Genomic DNA, 23,436 nt, shown 5'->3' with positions numbered 1-23,436 from the left:
TGCATGTCCCTTCCCTTGATTTAGCTATATCATTACTAAATCGATATTCCAAACATACCAGAGATAAAGGAATAAGACTCCTTTGTACAGCATTATTTAGAGAAACTCTTTTTGTGGTAGCAAAGAATTGGAAACTGAGAGAATTTCCATAAATTTGGTGTTGACTGAACTATTTGGGGTGTATGATTTTCATGTACTATTGTGCTCTAAGAAATGATGAATAGGATGTTATCCAAAAAAACAGGAAAGTCTTTTATGAACTGATGCAGAGTGAAGTGAGCAGGCAAACATAGTACACAGTAACAGCAATTTTTGTATGATGAGTAACTTGAGGGACTTGACTATTCTGAACAATGTAATGATCAATTCCAAAAGACTATATTTTTCACTTTTTCCTTGCTTTGTTTTTTGTATGAAGTGTATTTTTGCATAATTTACAATATATAATTGATATCACATTTCTTGTCTTCTCCATGAGTTGGGAAGATGAAAATATTCAGAACTGAAAAATGTAAATATAGGTTAAAAACAAATGATAATTGCATTTTGAAATATATTGGAATCCTATGCAATCTAGTTTATGTATTTCAAAATATTATTCCGAACAGGAGGTCTACTAGGTTCCACTAGGTTTACAAATGCTTCCATGAGAGAAACAAAAAAGGTTAAGAATCCCTTTTTTATAAGTCATTCAAAGAGAATTAAATTGGTAAGCACCTGCAGCCACCTTCCAGGATTTTGAACATAAAATAAGTAATCTTTGTTAATCTTTTTGCAAACTTGATACCACTACATAGATGCTTGTTATTATTTTTGTTATTAGTAAGAATGGGTAACTGTCATACATAATCATATCTATATAGAATAGGTTTTTATAGTATTATTGTTAGATATAGTTCCTAACCACAGTTACCAAAAGTAAGAACTTTGGAATTTTGCCCTGAAACTATGCCCATTTAGGAAAGCTCATGTGACTTCTCAAATCTTGCATACCTGAGTCCCACAGAAAACTTATTCATTTGAGAAACTTGATTCCTTTATAAATTATCCTTTTTTTACCTGAATATTTTAAGAAGAGAAACTTCCTCTACTCCTATTCACATTCACCTCTACTGGATATCATAGGCATTTCCTTTTCTCCACCTTCCCTGAATCTCCAATTTTATTATATTCTAATAGTGAAATATAATATCCATTTATCTGGTAATAACAGGATCTGGAAGACAGTCTATGCTGGAACTTTTGCCACTGATGACTACATTTCCAAAGCAAAACAATCTCTTCTCCTAAGGAGTTATTTTGATATTTATTTTCTCAAAGTAGGAATTTCTTATTAGTACCCTAGATCCCAATGAAATCAAGACTATAAACTAGGTTAAACATTCAACACAAGCACTCCATAGTTTTTGCTTCTCATTCATTAGGGTCCTTTTCATTTGTCCATTAAAATTGAACTCAAAAGCAGTTAATTTCCTGCATGATGCCCTCTCAAATCATACTTAGTTGATAATGGTGTTCTCACATCTAGACCACAAGGCACACTTCGTGAATCTTTTGAACATACATCACATCTTATTTTGTATTAAAATTATGTATTGCTACTTCTCTTTTGATTATTTCTACAAGAAACTAGGGTTCTGATTTGTGTGTGTGTGTGTGTGTGTGTGTGTGTGTGTGTGTGTGTGTGTTTATCCTTTAGGGAAGAGAAGATAAAGAGAACTAGCATTTACATAATGCCTGCTAATATGCCAGGTACAATTTACAAATATCTCATTTCATCCTCACAACAATCTTTCAAGATAAATGCTATTATAGTGTCTATTTTATACTGAAACAAACAAAAGTTAAGTGACTTGTCCAGGTTCATACAACTGGCAAGTGTCTGAGGCTAATTTTGAACTGAGATCTTCCTAAATCCAGGTCCAATGTTCTATCTACTATACTATCTAACTACCCCAGTACCAAACTCTACATTTTGCACATTGCAGGTGCTAATTGACATAATAATAACAATATATGGTGTTTATTTATTTATTTATTTATTTAATGCTATTAATAACAAAAATTTACACAGTGCTTAGCATATTTCAAACAATCTGCTAAGTACCTTGCAACTCTTATCTCATTAGATCTTCATCACCACCCGGTGGGTGAGGAAGGTGCTATTATTATCTGCATTTTATAGATGAGGAAACTGAGGCAAACAGATTAAGTGACTTATCAAGGGTCACTAGGCAAGTAAATATCTAGATTAAATTAGCATTTATGTCTTCTTGACTCCGGGTTCAATGCTCTTTGTGCTGCACCACCTAGAAGCCTTAATTTTTCTGAGTTGACTATACTGTGGGAGTCCCCTCCTGCTGCATTACTCAGGTCAGGGCTGGATAAGCAGACAATTTTTTTAGGGCATCTTTTCTAACCCCTTCCTCATATTAGGTCATGAGCAGTGTGATTCTTAAAAGGGCTGCTCAGTCATCCAGGGGTCTGCTGAATCTCACTGCTGCTTTTAGTGGGGAAATTACCCTATGACCAGGGCTGTCTGTGTGCAGGGTTGTAACTACAGCTCCTGGTGTATTTGCACCTGCTACTTTATCCTTTGCCTGTTGTCACAGGACTTTGAGGAATGTTTATGATTGATGCCTTTTGTTATGTGCATAAATTTGATTTAAGTGGGGTAGAGTTGCACGAAGTCAACTGCCTCACTGTCCATTCCAAACTCATCATGATCTAGTGTGACATGATAGAGTCAAGACAAACTGTTGATGTATCTAGATGCAGTGCATGACCTTGGTGTCTTCAATGTCTAATCAAGCTCCAAGCCCTCCACAGCACCTGCTTCAGGTGTCCTCATGGTCATTGGAATGAATTGTTCTCCTCCAACCATTCCACCAGTGGAAGACCTCATATGCTTGGGGTAGACACTACCTACTACTCAATGATGAGTTTGAGTCTGCCTCAGTTACCCTCAACCTGGTTTAGCCCACCTGACAAAACTGTTTACCAGGGTGTGGCTGCTGTGCATGCGACAACTACTTGGAGCCACAAGTGAGAGATGGGTGACTCAGGTGGATATCAAAGGTGAAAAGTAGCCCTGCAGAAGGCTCAGTAGCCCACCAACCACAGTACTAGTCTTCTTTGAACACACCCTACAATTCAGAGTCATATCAAAAGTAAAACATGATAGAACATGTTGGAGACCACGTGGAGAAAACTGGGACATTAATACACTGTTGGTGGAACTGTGAACTTATCCAACTATTTTGTACAACAATTTGGAATTATGCCAAAAAGTTTAAAAACTGAGCATATAATAGTTATATATCTCAAAGATATGTTTTAAAATGTAAAAGGAACTATTATTACAAAAAATTGTTTAGAACAGCTCTTTTTGTGCTGGCAAAGAATTGGAAATTGCTACCAATTTTGGAATGGTTGAACATGATATGGTCTATGATTGTGGTGAAATACATTTGTGCTATAAGAAATATAAGGAAGCAGATTTCAGAAAAAGCTGGTCTTACATATACTGATTGTACATAGTATTAGCAGTATTGTGCTATCAACTATGATTGACATAGCTCTTCTCAGCAATATAACAATTCAAGAAAATTCAAGACTCATATACTATCCATATCCAGAGAAAGAACTAAAGCCTGAATTCATATTGAAACATAGTATATTCACTTTCTTTTGCTGTTTTTTTCTTTTCCCTTTTGTTCTGTTTTTTCACTTACAACATGACTAATGTGAGATTATGTTTACATAATTGTATATATGTAAACTATATCAGATTGCTTGCATCTTGGGGAGACGGATGGGAAGAAGAAAAATTTGCAACTCAAAATCACATAAAAATGAAGGTTGAAAGGTATCTGTGGCCAAAGAGGTGAATGTCTGGCGCCTCTCCACTGCTGTGTGAACTTTGGTGACTGGAGAAGGACCTCCTGGCTCAGATTTGCACTGATAATGACTGCTGTCACGCAGCATCTATCCCTATCTCTGCCTGTCAGGGGTCCCTACTGCCTTCCAACAAATGAGTCAAATTTTTGTAATGGCAATGTATAGAAAATGAGAATTATTTAGAGACATTTATATCTACATCTTCATACATATATATATATATATATATATATATATATATATATATATATATATATATACTTACCTATACATGCCTTCACACACAGGGAGATTTTAGTGGAAGGAACAAAGAGAAAGGGAGGGATGGGGAATGATAAAAAAAGATTAGATAATAGGCAGCAATATATGGAAGCAAAACAGACTTTTGTGGAAAAGATAAAGTAAAAGGATAAATAAAATAGAAAAGTAAAGTTAAAAATATAAAGTTAAGGTGGCTAGGTGGCATAGTGGATAAAGCACCGTTCCTGAAGTCAGGAGTACCTGGGTTCAATCCAGTCTCAGACACTTAATAATTATCTAGCTGTGTGGCCTTGGGCAAGCCACTTAACCCCATTGCCTAGCAAAAACCTAAAAAATATATATAAAGTTAGCTCTCAAATCACAAATAGAAATGTAATGAAATAAATTACAAAATGGAAGAGTATAGCAGAATGGAATGGAAACCAGACTCTAACAATGTTTTTCATATGAGACACACTTGAGAGGAAGAAACACACAAAATTAAAATAAGAAACTGTAGCCTAACTTATTATGTTTCAGCTAAAGTAAAAAAGAGTAAGTAACAATTATGATCCGAAATAAAAAACAAAACTACATCTAATTAAAAGAGATAATTAGTGAAACTACATTTTGCTAAAAAGGTAGCATAAACATTGGTACTATGGTACTAAACCAAATGTAATATCACAAACTTTCTTGAAGGAATAGTTAAATGACCTACAAGTGAAAAATAAGAGGTAAAGTTAAACTAATGGAACCCCAATTTATCCCTCTCAAGCCTAGAAAAATCAAACCATTAAACAAATCAGAATGAAGATATGGAGATAAATATTATTTTAGAAAAGTTAAATATGATAGACCTCTATAAAGTATGCCTAGGAATAGAAAGGATTATCCTTATTCTCAGTTCTACATAATATCTTCATTAAAAATTGACCATATATAAGGGCAATAAATCCCATAAACAAATGCAGAAAAGTACAAATATTAAATGCACAGTTTTCAGACCATGATACAGTAAAAAAAAATTCTATTCAGTTAAGGGTGTTGGAAGTATAAATTAAAAATTATTTAAAACTAGATAATGTAAACCTATAGAATTGATAGATCAAAGAACAAATCATAGAAGCATCAATGACTTTATTAAATATAATAACAAAATAGTAAAATTTGTGAAGTGTACCCAAAGAATTAGTTAAATAAAAAAATGTTGTTGTTGTTATTCATTCATTTTTTCAGTCATTTCTGACCTTGTGAATTCTTTGAAATTTCATAGGACAAACAAAATTGGAGTGGTTTGCCATTTTCTTTTCCAACTTATTTTCAGGATGATGAAACTTGGCAAATAGGGTTAAGTTACTTGTTCAGGGTCACATAGCCACATGAGGCCAGATTTGAACTCAAGAAGATGAGTCTTCCTGACTCCAGGTCTACCACTCAGTGCACTGAACCAACTGGATAAATGCTTACATCAGTAAAAGAGAGAGGAAGTAGAACAAGGAATCAAATATAAAACAAAAATAAACTAGGAAAAAGTACAACCTCCAATCAAACTAAAAATAAAAATCCAGAAAAAATCAAAAGGAGAGATTAATAAAATTAAAAGTTAAAAAAATGAATTAATGGATAAAATTAGTAGTTATGTTTTTGGGGAAGGGGAACAATAAAACAGATGTAAAAGGTGACTAGACTGAATTTTAAAAAATAAAGAAGAAAACAAATTGCCAGTATCAAAAATTAAAAGGGTAAATGCATAACTAAGGCAAATAAAGTTAAAGCAATTATTGTTAAATCTAGATGATGATCTCTTCATAATTTCATTGAACATAATTGACACATATTTGATCCTTTTAAATAGTCCATGGTAATAAATAACTATAAAATTAAATGATCTGGTTGCTTCTTGCTAGTTTGTAATGTTTTCAATTGTTATTATTCTGTAACTTAACCCGAGAATCTGACTCATCTTTCTACTCATATTAATTTTTTGATAACTCCTCCCTCATTGATTAAATGATACCAAATCATAAATAGGAAAGAATATGAGAAGAAGGCTACATTGAATATATTATACTGGAGTTTCCTTTTGGAGGTTAGGTTGGATTAATTTTGACTTTTGAGGACCTCTTCTAATTAAAAAAAATATGTAATTTTGAAATCTCTGAACAAGTAAAAATTTAGGAGATGGAAAAAGGCAAAAACATCAAGCATAAAAACATAAAGCCAAGTTAAATAGAAATTAATCCCCAGGGCACATGGAGAATTATGTGCTCTGTGTGAATAACGTTTCTAAATTTCCTATGGAAACTACCCCAAAACAATATGCATGTCTGTAACATAGTTTGAAAGCCACAAAGAACCTATTAAATTGAATGGACAGTGTCATTTATTTGTTAATTATCCCATTTTCATAAAGATTAAAGTCTCTAAAAGAGGGTGCTGATTTTCATAGACCATAGGAGAGGATTGACCTCCCTGGGTCATGGACTTTTGGCAGTTGAAGCTTCCCATGTATCATGATTTATAGACAAAGGCATAAGGACAAAACAGTCTTTGGATGAAGAAATGGCTCTGATTCGTGAAGCTTAGGTAGGGAACAGATTGGCAAATTTCTCCTCTGCTTGGCTTTGTAAGTACTATAATTTATAACAGCTGGCTTCTGAACAAATGGAAATGATGGCTCAGAGCAGGTTTTACTAAATGTACTAAGCATACAGATTTCCACGTAATATTGTAGATATCTGTTTCCTTGGCAATGTAGGTACTCCCTGGGCTCTAGGATATAGACATCCATGGAAGGAGAAAAAGAAAGCAGTTTCTAAAGGCTGCTTCTTTTCACTTATTTTCTGTCTTCAATACTTGTGAAGTTGAGTTGGCTATTGAAATGCTCTGTATAGTTAGTCATTAAAACAAGGAAAAAAAGATTCGGATACCTAGTAAAAGGAATTTTCTTTAAATTCTCATTCAGTTTAAGTACTGCTCTAAGATAAATTTCTATTTAGGTAGTCCCATGCCTTTCCACTTTTTTTTCAAGTTTTTAATCCCCCTGAATCCTTTAGTTCAAAGAACTACAAAATCAATCAGGTTGTTTTTTTTAAAAATTAGAACGGACCTCAGAAATCATTAAGTCTAATTCCCTACCTCCAAAGTATTACCACTATAAAATACCTGAGAAGAAATCATCTAACCTTTGCTTGAAAGCCTCCTATGCAGTGGACTTCAGCATCTGGCAAGGCAGCCCATTTCACTTTACACGTTTAAGTGACTGGATACTTTTCCTGATATCTATCATAAAATCCATCCTCCCCTTTCTCCAATTTCTAAGCATTATTCCTGCTTTTGTCCTCTGGGGCCATGTATAAAAAGTTCAATCCTCTTCTACATGGCAGTTCCTCAAATAGGACCAACACACTTCCCAGTATCCTGAGGTCTTTCAATAGATCCTCATACATCACAGACTCAATATCCTTTAATAACCCAGTTTTCCTATTCCAGATGCTTATCATTGCTAACAATATTATTCTTAAACTGTAGAAGCCATATGTGAACACAATACTTCAGGTGTGTTCTGAACAGATACAAAGTGACAATGTCATATATATTGGATACTGTGTCTTTCTTAATGCTGCCCAAGATCATATATTAGCTTTTCTAGATCACACTGCTAACTAATTGAGCATAGAATTCACTAAAACCCTTACATCACTTTCCATATTATCAATGTATGCCCCTCTCATCTTGTATTTGTAGCACTGAATTCATGTAAAACTTTGAATTTTATCATATTATTTTTAGACCAATTAGATGGATTTCATCACATTATATTTAAACCAATGTTCTATTCTGTCAAAAGATTTTGGACTTGTTTATGCTTTTCAGTGTGTTAAATATTCCTCCCAGTTATACTGTGTCTGCCAGTTTAAAGAAATCCTATCTAAACTTTTTCTTTTAGAAAAGAAAGTTAAATAGTTCAGGGTCAACAAATGACCTTGAGGAATTTCACTTGTGATTTCCCATCAGACTGACCTTAAATAATTATTGAATACTCTTTGAATTTGACCATTCACTAGTCTAAACTATCTAATTTTAACATTGCCTTGTCCAAATCTCTCCAAATCTTTCAAAATAATTTCAAGAAATATTTAACAAATGCTTTGCTAAAATCTAGATAAATTATTTATTAGAGCTATGGAATTCCCTTGGTTTCTAGTTTTCTTATGTCAAAATTTGTGTAGCATGTTATATGATGAAGATTTAATTTCATTGGTCTTTGACTTTTAATATCATTATTCTTCCTTTAAAAAAATCAAAGACAATATTTGTCTCTCCAATCCTGTGAAATCTGTCTGATTCTCTGTGATTTTTTTTTAATGTCACACCAGCAATAGATTAGCAAACATATCTGCCAATTCTTTTGGTAATGAAGGGTATGATTCATCTGAAATAGTTGATTTATCAAGGATAACTTGATGATAAGTACTCTCACTATCTTCTTACTTCTCCTGGGTGCCAATTGGCCATTAGTCATTTTTGTTTTGCAATTATTTCCAGCATAAAAGCTAATCTCCTTAAAGGGGAATGTGGACCAAAATTAGAATTGAATGGCTCTCTATTTTTTCAAGTATCATAGTCTCATAATACCTCTATCCCTATTCCTTTCTGATTAGCTCTTTTTCCATTGATGAATCTAAATAAAGCCTTTTGTTTATTATTCTAATCCTCATTTAGCCTGAATTCTGATATTTTCTCATGATTGTAGCATGTTCTTACTGTACTCATCCTCTATTACTTGTCTTTACTCTCATCTTTGGTACTTTTGAAAATATAAGTGGGTTGGATAATTTTTGATTTATATACAGCTTCAGATGATTTCTGTTTATTTTTTCTTTTAGGACTGTTTTTCCTTAAATTCTCAAAATATTATTCTTAAGAGCTTTCTATCCCTTCTGGACTGATTGCCACCATGGAATTTTACTCTATGAGATGGTACCTATCATCTCAGATAGGTTGGTTACTTTCCCAGAATCCTGGGCACATTAAGAATATGTCTTCAGAGCGGCTAGGTGGTGTAGTGGGGGGCGGCTAGGTGGTGTAGTGGATAAAGCACCAGCCTTGGAGTCAGGAGTACTTGGGTTCAAATCTGGTCTCAGACACTTAATAATTACCTAGCTGTGTGGTCTTGGGCAAGTCACTTAACCCCATTTGCCTTGCAAAAAAATTGAAAAAAAAAGAATATGTCTTCATATATTCTTCTCTACCACAAACACTAAGATGAAAAGACTACTTTTTTCCCCCTAATTTTCTATAAAAAGGATAGGAAGACAGACAAGGCAGGAATCATGCATTTAGTAAGAACTGACTTCATGCCAAACACTGGGAATAGAAATACAAATGAAAAGGAAAAAAAGTCCTGTCCTCAATGAATTTATATTCTAAGAGAGAGAAAAGGAAAGCCAGAAAGGGAATGAAGCATGCTTGGTTATACTGCAAAATAGAAAGCCCTAGAAAATACTCACCAAATTAATGATCTCAATTTTCTCAGTAAAGTATGATGTTTAATGCTCAGATTTGAAGGGAGGATGAGTTGTTTGAGAATATAAGAAGTTTGTAACTCCAACTGGTGTGTACTGTGTAGAGGATACATTGTGAAATTGTAAATTGCCATGCAACTTATGCAAATTATACTTCAGTGAAGGCCCAGGTGAAATTAGATAATAATACCCATTTGTCAAGGACTCCGACAACATGGTCACATAATTTCTTCTACCTCTGATGAACAACAGTGAATAGATGTGGAGGAAGTAGGTGTTGGGAATAATCCATTGGTGTTATTTGATAAGGCACAAGTGATGACTGAGAAGGGATTAAATGATTTGAGAGTAGATGATATTGCAGAGTCAAATGTAGTAAATAAGATTTTGACACAGGGAAGGGAGTACAGTGTAGCCAGAGCAGGGGTGGAAGCCTTGCAAAATATTGATATGGACTTAAATTCATAGTGAAGGGTGAAGAATAGGTCAGGGCATATGAAAGGATAATAGATAATTAAATTGTAATTTATGACAAAATAATTAATTAAAACAATTAATTATTAATAGAGGTTACTAATATTAAATAATTAAATAATAATTTATGTCTAGATAAAGGAACTTAAAATGGTTCCCTTTCATCCAATTAGAAGACTTGTGATAAAAAGCAAGTGTGTGAACTTCTTGACTCCTTTGGAGCAAGAGGGTGTAGGGATTCCTCAATTGATGAACAAGGAAGTTAGAATGTTTGAGGCAGCATCACCATATGTCAAGCAATAATTACTGTGGAAAATATGAATAACTCAGTTACTAAATTCACTGATAAAGGAAGGAAAATGTCCTGGTTTTGGTTAATAGCAGTCACAAGATCCTATATTATGGGGGGGGGTTGTATAGTGTGAACCTCAAAGCAGGAATTGAAATAAAGGTTAATGGGGAGAAAGGAATATTCTGACTCCTTCTCCAGGACAGTGTCAGCAGATGTGAAGAAAAATACAACTAATAATGGAAAGAATAAGGTATGTAGTGTCTTCAGAGAGAAATTAGATCTCTTTAAGTGCCAGAATACAAAAGAAGTAGAAGAGAAAGAAATCTAGAATGAAGGGAAGGAAGGTTGTTAATTATGGAACAGGTGTTCTATATTTCAAGAAGGCACAATTAAAGGAGTGGACACTGCTGGAGTAGGTCACCAGAATAATATATCTGACAGCAGAGATTAAAATGAGAAAAAGAAGTAGTATTAAGGAACATGACTAGTTCACATATTTGTAAAGGCCTGGAATGATTCAGATAACTCTGCTCAGTTCAGTGACCTATTTTACTGAACAAATTGCTTCTAATTCTTTCACTTTCATTCATTACCTATTTGTTCAACATCATTCTTTCACCTTTTATTTTTTGAATTAACTACAAGAGTTAATTTTTTTGATAATGCTATCTCATGTTTATCTGCTTTCAAATATTTTTAGAACTATTATATGACAAATATAACAAAAATGAATATTTCCATATATAGGAGAAAGAAAATTGAATTTTAAATTGTGAATATATGTAGCAATAAATATAAAATAACTTTAATACAATATGATCGATATGCCTCTACTGTGGCCCTCTTCATAACTTCATTCTGTGCTCTTCTTTTGCTCTTTATTTTTTATTTTTCTTAGTAAATTTGGGGATTTTAATGATTTCTTTTTAACATTTTTAACAATATCATGACTGCTTCATTCTCCAACTTTCTCTGTTCTAAATAAAAAGTTTCTATTGCCATAAATAAGTTTATTCAGTCAAAACAAATTCACATATTTGTCATGACTAAAGATGTTTGCATCATTTTTGACACTGGAAAGGGAGGAGAGTATAGCCAGAACAAGGACAGAAGCTTTGTAAAGTACTAGAATGTGATGGGATTGAATTCATGGTAAGAGTGAAGAATAAGTTTAGAAAGCATAAAGCATAGGAAAAGGTGATAGAAGTTTATAAACAAGTAAAAGAACTTAAAAGCTTCTTATTTTACATTTAGAATACTTTTGAGTTAATAGCAACATCTCCCTTAATCTTAAATCATTGAATGTGGTGGTGCCTCAGACAAACTAAGACTATTAAAGACTTTAGCTTAAAAAGATTAAGATCTCCCACTGCACTTGGTCATCTATAGTCATCCTGACCTATGTCTTGCCCTGGACTCAGCGGACCTTGGAGGAGACAGTGAAGCTATTAATTTGCACAAGTCTTAAATCCAATTCACTTACAAGTCAAGACATCATCATCTTAATGTCATTGGGCCTCTTTAAGATCAAAGGACAAGGGGGCAGAGCCAAGATGGAGGCAGGAGAACAGCCTTCCCTAAGAGCTCTCTTCAAAATATTTCAAAAACCTTAAAATTATGACTCTAACTAAATTTTCGAGAGATAGAACCCACAGAAAGATCCAGTGAGGCAATTCTCCAGCCCAAGGTGACCTGGAAAATTGTGGAAAGGCTCTGTTCCACAATGTTGTAGGGGGTGGCATCATGTTGCAGCAAAGAATCTCCAGTCTTCTGGGAACAGCCCACGGGTGCCTGGATCCCTGGAAACCCCAGCTCCCAGCAGTAGAAGCAGTTTCCTGACTTGCCAATCCAGGGGGGCACTGAGCACAACTTGGAACATCAATCGGGAAACCTCTGCTAGAGCAAGTGTAAAGTCAAGCCCTCAGCCCAGCCCAGTCACCAGGAAAAGTAAGTAGGCCCACAGAATCACCCAGCAGGAGCCACCCAACAACTTCCACAGTGCTCATCCCATGGAAGTTAAGGTGGTAGGAGGACACTGTTGATGTCTGTCCTCTGTCCCTGGAACAGGACTCTGGGGCTTTGTCCATATTCAGATCTTGGTCACAGGAATGGTCCTCATAGTCCCAGGGCAGAGGGGTGAGCCTGTGGTCATTAACAGACCAGGAGAGCAGTCAGAGCCTCACATACTGAGGTCCTTGCAGAGGTGTTCCAATAACACTCAAAAGCTCAGGAAGCGGGGTGGCTAGGTGGTACAATGGATAAAGCACCGGCCCTAGAGTCAGGAATACCTGGGTTCAAATCCAGTCTCAGACATTTAATAATTACCTAGCTGTGTGGCCTTGGGCAAGCCACTTAACCCCATTGCCTAGCAAAAACCTAAAAAATAGCTCAGGAAGCACCCCAAAATCAGGGCACAGGCTGGGGAAATGAGTAAACAGATAAAAGAAAACCTGATCATAGACAGTTATTTTTGGTCCCATAGAGGATGAAAATACACACTCAGAAGATGACAAAGTCCAAGTTTCTGCATCTAAAGTCTCCAAGAAATGTAGAAGTTGGGCCTAGATTATGACAGAGCTCAAAACAGATCTTGACAATCAAGTAAGGGAGATAGAGGAAAAATTGGGAAGAGAAATGAGAGAGATGCAGGAAAACCAAGTTAGCAGCTTAGTCAAGGGGATCCAAAAAAACTTGAATAAAACAACATGTTAAAAACCAGTTTGGGTCCAATGGATAAAATAATCCAAAAAGTTAATGAGGAGAATGCCTTAAAAAGAAGAATTGGCTAAATGGAAAAGGAGATAAGAAAGCTCCCTGAGGAAAACAAATCCTTCAAATGTAGAATGGAGCTAAAGGAAGCTGATGACTTTGCGAGAAATCAAGAAAATAATTCAACAACAAAAAAATAAAAAAGTAGAAGAAAATGATGACTATCTCACTGAAAAAGCAACTGATCTGGGAAACAGATCCAGAAGAGACAATCTAAAAATAATTGGGCTACCTGAAAGTCATGATCAGGAAAAGAGCCTTTACTTCATTTTTAAAGAATTTCTACAGGAAAATTGTCCTAATATCCTCGAAATAGAGGGCAGAATAGAAATTGAGAGAATCCACCAATCTCTTCCTGAAAGAGATACAAGGTAGATAGGCTAAGATAATTCATGTAAAAGAGTCAAGAAATAGCTTTTCCAATGGCATGGAAGTAAAAAAAGTGAGAAGGAATGAGGGAGCCTTCATTCTTATGGGAAATGGCTGACAGAGGAAACAGCATATATATTCAATAGGGTGTAGAAATGTAGAAGAAAAAGGAGAGAAAGGGGATGGGGGAAGGGAGAGAGGATGTAGGTGATAGAGGAGAGGGTACATCATGGGAGAGGATGATCAGATATAACACATTTTCTTTTTTTACTTTTTATAAGGTGGTGTGATTGGATGGCCTGTCTGGGACCAAGGGGCTGGGTGGTTGCTGGGTCTCTGGGGTGGGATGTAGGCTTGGGCCTCTTGGCCCCAGGGCTGGTGCTCTATCCATTGAGCCACTTGGCTTCCCCAAAGCACATTTTTGAAGAGGGACAGAGTGAAAGAAGAGAGAAAATATAATAAATGATAGTGGGGAGGAATGGATGGAGGGAATCACAGTCAGCAACAGTAACTGGAAAAATATGGAAGTAACTTCTCTAGTGGACATATGATAAAGAATAAGATCCACCCCAGAAACAGAGTTGATGGTTTCAGAATACAGACTAAAGCACATTTTTTTTCTTTCTTTCTTTCACTTTATTTCTCAGAGGTTTTAGATTGGGGGGGGTGATTACTCTTACAACAAGACTATTCTAGTAATGTGTAAATAAATAAAAAAATTTTAAAAAGGAACAGAGGACAAACAAGAACAATTCTAAGCTGAATTATGGGGAAGCATTCATTTTCCCTTCTTTCTGAGTGAGATCAGTCTATCATTACAATATAGAGAGCAGCCATGAAACCGGACCACATCATCCAATACTGGTTTGAACTTCTTAAATGAAGAATATGTATTTTTTCATCAATTTACAGCAGTATACCTTTAAGAAGGAACCTGTTCCAACACAAGCATATCTACTATGAAAGAGAATTGTAAGAGATATCTTGCTAAGCAAGATAAAAATCTGTCATTCACTGAAAGCCTTACTCCTGAAGTGACCTCTATTTAGTTGGTTTTTGATAGTCACTTTGATGTTTCTTGTCATGGCTGAGTTCCTAGATTTGTAGTATTTACATGCTTCCTCTGTAAATGTGTTCATCTGCACCTGAATTTCCTCTCATGGCTATCTCCCTGGGTGTGACAACTCAGTTCACTGACTCCTCTCAATGACTTTGTGGGTAATACTCTCTACAGCCTTTCAATCCTCTTTTGCATTCCCATCACCAACCACATTAAATTCTTGACCAAATCTGACTGGCCAAAACTGGTCAAAATACACAATCTCAAAAAATGGCCGATCTTACATTTAGATAACTCTGATAATTCAGATTATATGATCCCATAATCCTTTATTGAGTCAAAATCTAACTCTATCTCTCATCCATAATGTTAGTGATGATTTTGATGATGGTAATGATGAAAAATATTTATGTAAACTCTGCTTTAGACTTGGAATTATGCTAAGCAGTCTGAAAGTATTGTTTCATGTTATCCAATGAACAAACCTGGGAGATAGGTGCTTTTATTATTATCGTTTTTCAGTAGAGGAAACTATAGCAGATAGAGATTTAGTCCTACCCAGGGTCATAAAACTAGAGTCTGCAGCAAGATTTGGACTAAGGTATTCCTGAATCCTTGCCCCACTGGTCTAATTGCATCACAGGATATTTTTTGTACAGTATTATCTCCTTTCCCCCAATGACTCAAAGCCCTTATGTTACTTTCAAATTGATAAAAATTCTATTTATGCCTAGTTTACTTTAGACTCAGCAACTGATTCATTCAAGATGTCTGAATATCCTATTTTAAGTGGGAGTAGAAATCCCCACTTTTACATACAGGTTTTGTATAAGGCTTTATCAATTATTTTGTGTGCTTCATTGATTGTATTTGTTTAATAAAATCTTTGCATAGAATGGAAACAATGCCATTAGCCACTAACAAAGCAGAACAAAAATAAAGGACCACAAAAGTCTTTTGTTCCCTATTTCTCTTCCAAGTCTGCCCCAAACTCAAATCAATTTTGTTTCTACTTTCCTTCCCTTTTTTCCTCCTTTATTTCTTTTCTCTTTCAAAAGAATATATTTAGTAAGTGTACCTGCAGTTCTGTATCTGCCAATTTTGTTTTGATTTTAATTAGACTAGCTTGTTTCTGTGTAATTCAAATAATCTTGATTAAAATATAAAAAGAAACCACTAGATCTATTCTTGACAATTATTTGGTTAAATTCACATGGATAGCTTGGAGGGAGAGTTACTAGGTGAAGAGCACTGTGCTAAACCTAGTAGGAGATAAAAAATGTAGATTGCATTAGGGTCATATTTTTATAGAACCTACATTCTGGATGTGGATGATAACCATAATGTGTATTATTAAATGTTAAGTGCACTAGAAAAGAATAAAATAAAGTGTGTGTGAGGTTATTTCCTTCAAAAGATTTTAAGGGACATCATTCACTTAACAACAATAGTTAACTTTTTTATCTGATTTTTCCCCAATTCCAAGTCAAGACAAATTTAAGCATTCCTTTTTACAAAATTTTGAGTCCCAATTTTTTCTTCTTTCCTCCTCCCCTCTTCCTATAGTGGTAGACAATTTGACATAGGTTATGCAGGTGCTATTATGTAAATCATATTTCCATATCAGTCATAGTTGTGAAAGAAGAAACAGATGAAAAGAAGAAAAAGCATGACAGAATAAAGTAAATGAAAAAGTTTTTTCAATCTGCATTCAAAGTACATCAGTTCTTTATCTGAATATGAAAAGCACTTTCCTTCATAAGTCCTTTGTACTTACCTTGCTTGTTGCTTTTCAGCTTTATACTTGCTTTTAAGATGCTTCTTAACAACTTGTGTTTCTGAGAAGAGCTGACTCATTCATAGTCATTCATAGATCATCATTCAGTGTTGCTGATATTGTGTGCATTATTTTTCTATATCTGCTTTTTCTTCACCATGCATCAGTTAGTACAAGTCTTTTCAGTTTTATTAATCTGTCTGTTAATTATTTCTTATTGCACAACAGTATTCCATCACATTCATATAATATTGCTTGTTCTACCATTCCCCAATTAATGGGCATCCCCTCAATTTCCAATATTTTAGTACCATGAAAAGGACTGCTATAAATATTTTTCACATGTAGATTCTTTTTTTCCATTTTTTATGCTCTCTTTAAGAAACAGACCTAGTAATGATATTGCTAGATCAAAGAGCATGCACAATTTGGTTGCCCTTTGAGAATAGTTCCTAATTGCTCTCCAGAATGAAGGTATCAGCAATATTGCATTAGCCTCCCAATTTTCCTATGAATGATGTTCTTTCTCGACAACATTGTTTCTCTTTTTTGTCATCTTAGCCAAACTAATAGAAATAATGTGATACCTCAGAGTTATTTTAATTGCATTTTTCTAATCAAAATTATTTAGAACTCTTTGTCATATTCCTATAAATACTTTTGATTTTTCATCTGAAAAATTGCCTGTTCATATCTTTTGATCATTTATCATTTGGGGAATGGGTTGTATTCATATTAATTTGACTCCATTTTCTATATATTTGAGATACAAATTCTTTATTAGAAACCTTGATTGAAAAGATTACTTTCCAGCTTTCTACTTTCCTTCTGACCTTGGTTACTTTGGTTTTGTTTCTGCAAAAACATTTTAATTCAATATAATTAAGATTATCTATTTTATATTTTAATGCCTTCTGTCTCTTATTTGATCATGTATTTTCAACTCACTTAACTTCTCATTATAGAATTTAGATGCCATGTCATTTGGCACAAATGTTTAGTTTTGATTTTACTTCATTAATCATGATATATTTTAGCAAGACGTAGTTTCATCCTTCCTTATCTCATAATTAGTTTTATTTTTCTTTGGCTTGGTCTGTTATCAAGATTGCTGTACCTGCTTTATTTCTTCCAGTCCCTTACTTTTATTCTGTGTGTGTGTCTCTTTGCTTCAAGTCTCTTTCTTGTGAACAATATATTGTAAGATTCTGATTTTGATACTCTATACTAACCACTTTCATTTTATAAGAGTTTATCCCATTCACATTCACAGTTATGATTACTCACTGTGTATTTCCCTCCATCCTATTTTACCTTCTTTTGTCCTCTCTTTTTTATCTTTTTTCCTCTTCAACAGGGTTGTGTTTCAGTCTAGTGTCTCCCTTACCCTCTCTTCTGTCAATCTGCCCCTCCTTTTCCTTTTTATTTAATCTCCTCCCTTCCTACTTTACTTTCAGATATGATAGATTTCTATATTAAACTGATTGAACCAATTATGATAAGAGCAAAGTTAAAGTGATGCCTGTTGCCCAGTCCATTTTCCCCTCCATTCTAATAGACTTTTTTCATCTGTTCATATGAAATAGCTTATTCCATTCTATTTATTGCTTCATTCTCCATCCAGTTGTATTCTTTTTTCTCATTCTTTATTTTTTTTATTTAATTCCTTCAAATTCACCTTATACTTGTATCTTTTGCTATGTATATGCCTTTTGGCTGCACTATTAGTGGTACAATTATTAAGAAATACAAGTATTGAGACAGATACATGATGTAGAGGATAGAGCACCAGCCCTGGAGTCAGGAAGACCTCAGTTCAAATCCAGCCTTGGACACACAATTGCCTGATTGTGTGACCTTGAGTAAGTCACTTAACAGCAATGCCTTAAATAAATAAAAAAAATTTTAAAGAATTACAAGTATTGTCTTCCCATATACTGATGTAAACAGTTCAGTTCTAATAAATCCCTTGTGTTTTTTTTTCCCTTTTACCTCTTTAATCTTCCCTTGGTTCTTGAGATCAATTGATCTTAGAGATCAATATTTTTGTTTAATTCTGGTCTTCATATGAAATCTTGAAATCTTTCTATTCCATTTAATGATCATTTTTTCCCCTTGAAGTATGCTAAATTGCACCAGTTAGGTACCTACTTACCTCCTTTGCCTTTCTGAATATCATATTCCATGACCTCCAGTCCTTTGATGTTGCTATTGCTAAGTACAGTGTAAGACTGATTGTGACTCCCCAATATTTGAACTGATTTTTTTCTGATAACTTGCAATAATTTTAATAGTGATTTTAATTTGATAGGTCTGTAATTTGATTATAATATTCATGGGAGTAATTATTTTTGGATGTCTTTCTTATGATGGTTGCTGGATTCTTTCAAAGCTTATTTTGCCCTCTGCTTCCAAAATATCACGGAAATTTTTTTCCTGATAATTTTTTGAAAGAATCTGTCCAGTCTTTACTTTTGATTATGACCTTTTAGGTAGCTCAATGATTCTGACTTTGGCTCTCTTGGTTTTATTTTCCAGGTCAATTTTTTTTTTCCAATGAAGTATTTTGTATTTCTAATTTTTCATTCTTTTCCATTTGTTTGATTGAATCTTGATGTTTCATAGTCATTAGCTTGTACTTGCCAATTCTAACTTTTAAGGCGTTGTTTTCTTCAGTTAGCTTTTGAAATTTCTTTTCTATTTATGACTAATTGTACTTTTTAAGCAGTTGTTTTAATCATGCATCACATTTTTGTCCCCAGTTTTCTCCCACCTCTTATGTTTTTTTAACTTTTTTTTTAACTCTCATTCTTTTTGAACTCTTATAGGAATTCTTTCTGGACTTGAAACTACCTTCCATTTTTGTTTGGGGCTTTGCCAGATGTATTTTGACATTGTTATACTCTTCTGAGTTTGTGTCTTGATCTTTCCTATCATCATAATAACTTTCTATGGTCAATTTTTTTTTGTTCTTTTTTGCCCAACTTTTTTTGTCCTCTTTTCTTTCTTTTAAATTTGAACTCTGATCTTGGGGCTTTTTCTTAGGCTTCTTGTACCAGGGATTTCAAGTCTTAACTCTTTACTCTATGCTGCACTGGTGTTCATGGGAGACCCTCATGTCTGCTGCTATATGGAAAGAAAGCAGTGGAGATGGTTGTCACTGCTAGAAGCAATGCTGTACTGAGTTCCCAGTGTTTGTGTCTTATATATGTTTAAGATATTTGTGCTGAGAATATTTCTCCATTTCCCTCAGGTTATCCTGAAGCACATGGAGGTGTGAGTGGTAGAGGTTTGCTGTTTGCCTGGGACTACACTGTAGTAGTGGTGGTTCTTGGAACTGGGGTCTGTCCCTTCCTTTGATAATGCTGTTGCACTTGGGGCTTCTGGTATTAGCATTCACATGCTCTACTGCATAGGGGTTCAGAATCTTTCACTGATTTGCTGAGGTGAGGTTAACTGCTGGCTAGCTTTGGTACTTTCTAGCATGGACAGCATTCCCCATTTGCTGAGTGAGACAGAGCCTTCTTGCCAATCTTCTAAGTTTCATGGGCTAAAAAGTTGTTTAATCATTTTGCTGGTTCTGCTGTTCCAGGATTTGTTTGGAGGCACTATTTTATGGTTGTTTGGAGAAAATATATGAGAGTTATAGTGATGTACTGCTTTCTCCACCAGTAGCAGAGTTCTAATTTACATAGTACTTATTAGGCAGCAGGCACTATGTTAAGCACTTTAAAAATAATATCTCATTTAATTGATCTCATCTGATCTTCACAAAAACCCATGGAGTTAGATGCTAGTATTATCCTTATTTTATAGATGATGAAACTGAGATAAACAGCAGTAAAAAGACATTACAAGTGATAAGCAAATGATAATGGGACAAAGCATTTCAATTTGTTCATGTTAGTGATTATTAATAGAAAGATAATGACAGTAAATTAACTTGCAATAAGACCTAGCCCAGGAAGACTTAAAAAACATGGCCATATTCTAGCTTAGCATAGACACAACGAGCCCTTTCTTCCTCTTTTCTCTAATGGGTATAAGGAAATGATAATAAGATTCAAAGCTTAAAGCTCAGATGTCCTAAACTACAATCTTTTTATTTGTTGAAAAATTTAATTCACCAAACATACAGGATCATGCTAGGAGGTACTTTGTGGATTCATGGAGAAAAAGGGTTAAGGATTTTGGCATTATTATTTATGTATAGGATGAGTCCATTTAGATTGTAAAAACATAATCAAATACTTCTGCCTTGTTAAATAACTACAATGATTGTAGACATAGTATCTAGAAAGAAATGAATGACTTTCAAAATACAATGAATATCAGAGAATGTAGATTTCCGGCAGTGATTCAAGTCCTTTCAGAGGCCATCATAATGACACCACCAAACTATTGAAGAAGCAAGTTTTTCCCATTCTACAGATAGTTCTGAAACATTTACCCAGAACATGTGGCACTTGTATGAAGCAGAGTTAGCAAGGTGAGTTGGATAGGTCCCTGAACTGAGAGTTAAGGACAATGAATTCTTATTGTGGTATGTGATACCAAAAGTAGCTTACTGGGTAAATCTTTATATCCTTTTGAGTTTTCTTTCTCATTTCTCATTTTTGAGCCTTATATTCTCATGAAAATACTCACTTTGCAACACAGGGGTCTTGTATCAATAAATGGAAGAATTATAGGAAACGTCTTTAAGAAGTCAATGTTATGAAATTTATTATTTATTATCCCAGGAGGCTACATAAGATACAACAATGAAGTATTTGGAGTTTCTAAATCACTGAAAAGACTCATTTCTGAAATTTAGAGGAAAAATAATTTTCTTCTTCCTAAATCTTAGAAGGCTTCTCATAATCCCATCAATCTTCAAATCACAGAGCCAAGATTCAAACTGAAAAAGGAAATATTTGATCATAATTTCATGGAATAGCTTACTAAAGGGGATCTAGCTAGGTTACCTTTGAACAGGTGTCTCTGACTCAGAATTAGCTCCCTTACTTACTGAATGCCTGTGAAGTGAAAAGGAGTTTCTTGATAGCTTCTTTCATGTCTTTATTCCTCAAGCTGTAAATAACAGGATTACAAAAGGGAGCAAGGACTGCAAACATGAGGGCAATGGTCCTATCCAAGAATGGTGGGAAAGTGGCTGAGAAGCGTAGATACATGAGTGATACACTACCATAGAACATGATGAAGACAGTGAGATGAGAGAGGCACATGTAGAGAAAGCTTTGTGGCGGCCTTCAGCTGAGGGGATACTCAGGATCACAACAATGATTCGGATATAGGAAAGGGTAATGATTAGAACAGCAATTAAGATGGCAATGGCATGGACCACATCTTCAACTAGAATCATGGAAGTGTCTGTGCAGACCAAACTCAGCACAGGTGCAAAGTCACAGAAGAGTTGATGGATCTCATTGGAGCCACAGAAGGGCAAGGTGGAGATCCATATAATTTCAGGGAGCAGAACAAGAAAGCCAAAGATACAGGAACCTGTGATCAGCTGGCCACACAACCTAGGAGTCATAATGGTGGGATAGCGGAGTGGATTACAGATGGCAATATACCTATCAATGGCCATAGTGGTCAATAAGATGCCCTCAGAATTTCCAAGAGAATGGAAAAAGTACATCTGTAGGAGGCAACCAGTGAAGGAGATGGTTTTCTGGTCACTGATCAAGTTGGAGAGCATCTTAGGAATGGTGGCTGTGGTATACCAGATCTCCAGAAATGAGAAGACACCAATGAAATTGTACATGGGAATATGGAGTCTGACATCCAACCTTATAGCAATGAAAATCATGAAGTTCCCAATGACTACAAACATGTACATAAGTAGCAAAGGGATAAAGAACAAAAAGCCACCATCTTGGACCTGGGGGAATCCAGAGAAGAAAAATTCAGATATTCCTGTTTGGTTTTTTCTCTCCATATTCTGAAAGACACACCTGTTAAAATAGAGATAAAGAAAGAAAGAAAGAAAGAAAGAAAGAAAGAAAGAAAGAAAGAAAGAAAGAAAGAAAGAAAGAAAGAAGGAAGGAAAAAGAAAAAAAGAAAGACATTATAGATAGATAGATAGGTAACATAAATAGATAAATGTTCAGATGCTGCTCTGGGTTTTATTTTTTGAGAGCCCAAGCTAAAATCTTCATCTCTGCTAAAAGTATTTACATAATTTCTTATAATAATGGGATTTCAAATTTAGTTAAAATACTGAAAACATTTCTTACAAAAGTAAATGTTAAATTCAGAAGTAGTAGAGGTAGATGATACCTTTCCATGCTCTTATTTATGATAATGGTTCTGTGAATTATGAAAGTTGTCACTGGACTTAGCATAGATAGCAATGGTTACTGTCACCATTAGCAGGTTGTGGAAGTAAGCATCATGTGAACATGAGAGCTGAGTAATTAAAAAAAGAGGGATCTAGGGTTTATGGGAATTCTCAGGGCAATATTTAGAATGTGACAAAATAGATTAATCAAATTTTCATGTGATCTATAAAGACCATAGAAATAGTACATATTTAATGGGAAAAAATTCTAAATTAATGTGAATCACATATAGTAAAATCTGCCAGGGATAAATGTAAAGACCTATATTTGTGTTCCAAAAAAGTAATCACAAGTTTGGAGTCATGGTACAGTAGAATGAGTGTTGTATTTGAAGTCAAAAGGTAAGAGTTCAAAATTTTTCCTTTGCTTTTTACATTTGCATAATCTCGTAGAAGTATGCTTCCATTAATGAGTTTCAATTTACTCAACTACAAAATATGAGCTCTAAAGTCCCTTCCAGCTTTGGATCTTGATCCTATGATCTTATGTAATGGGAGAAGAGGTATGACTAGAAAGCAGTTTGGATGAAAAAGATAAAATCTGGGGATTTTAGCAAACTGCAGAATCAAAATGAGTCAACTGTGCGCAATGGAAATCAAAAAAAGCTAAAGAAAATTCTAAAAGAGAAAAGGTACTTTGAATGAAGGAAATGATAGGCCCACTGGATTCTGATATGT

General features: G+C 34.6%; 1 pseudogene; it reads right to left on the bottom strand.

The window, feature by feature from the left end:
• Window positions 1–21,415: 21,415 nt before the first annotated feature.
• Window positions 21,416–22,356, bottom strand: LOC141512000 (olfactory receptor 6K3-like; annotated as a pseudogene).
• Between the last annotated feature and the right edge of the window lie 1,080 nt (window positions 22,357–23,436).

This window comes from Macrotis lagotis, chromosome 2 (assembly GCF_037893015.1).
Source record: "Macrotis lagotis isolate mMagLag1 chromosome 2, bilby.v1.9.chrom.fasta, whole genome shotgun sequence".
In the NCBI taxonomy this organism is placed as follows: domain Eukaryota; kingdom Metazoa; phylum Chordata; class Mammalia; order Peramelemorphia; family Peramelidae; genus Macrotis; species Macrotis lagotis.
The sequence above is the reverse complement of the archived record's forward strand: the minus strand, read 5'-3'. Positions and strand labels throughout refer to the sequence as shown.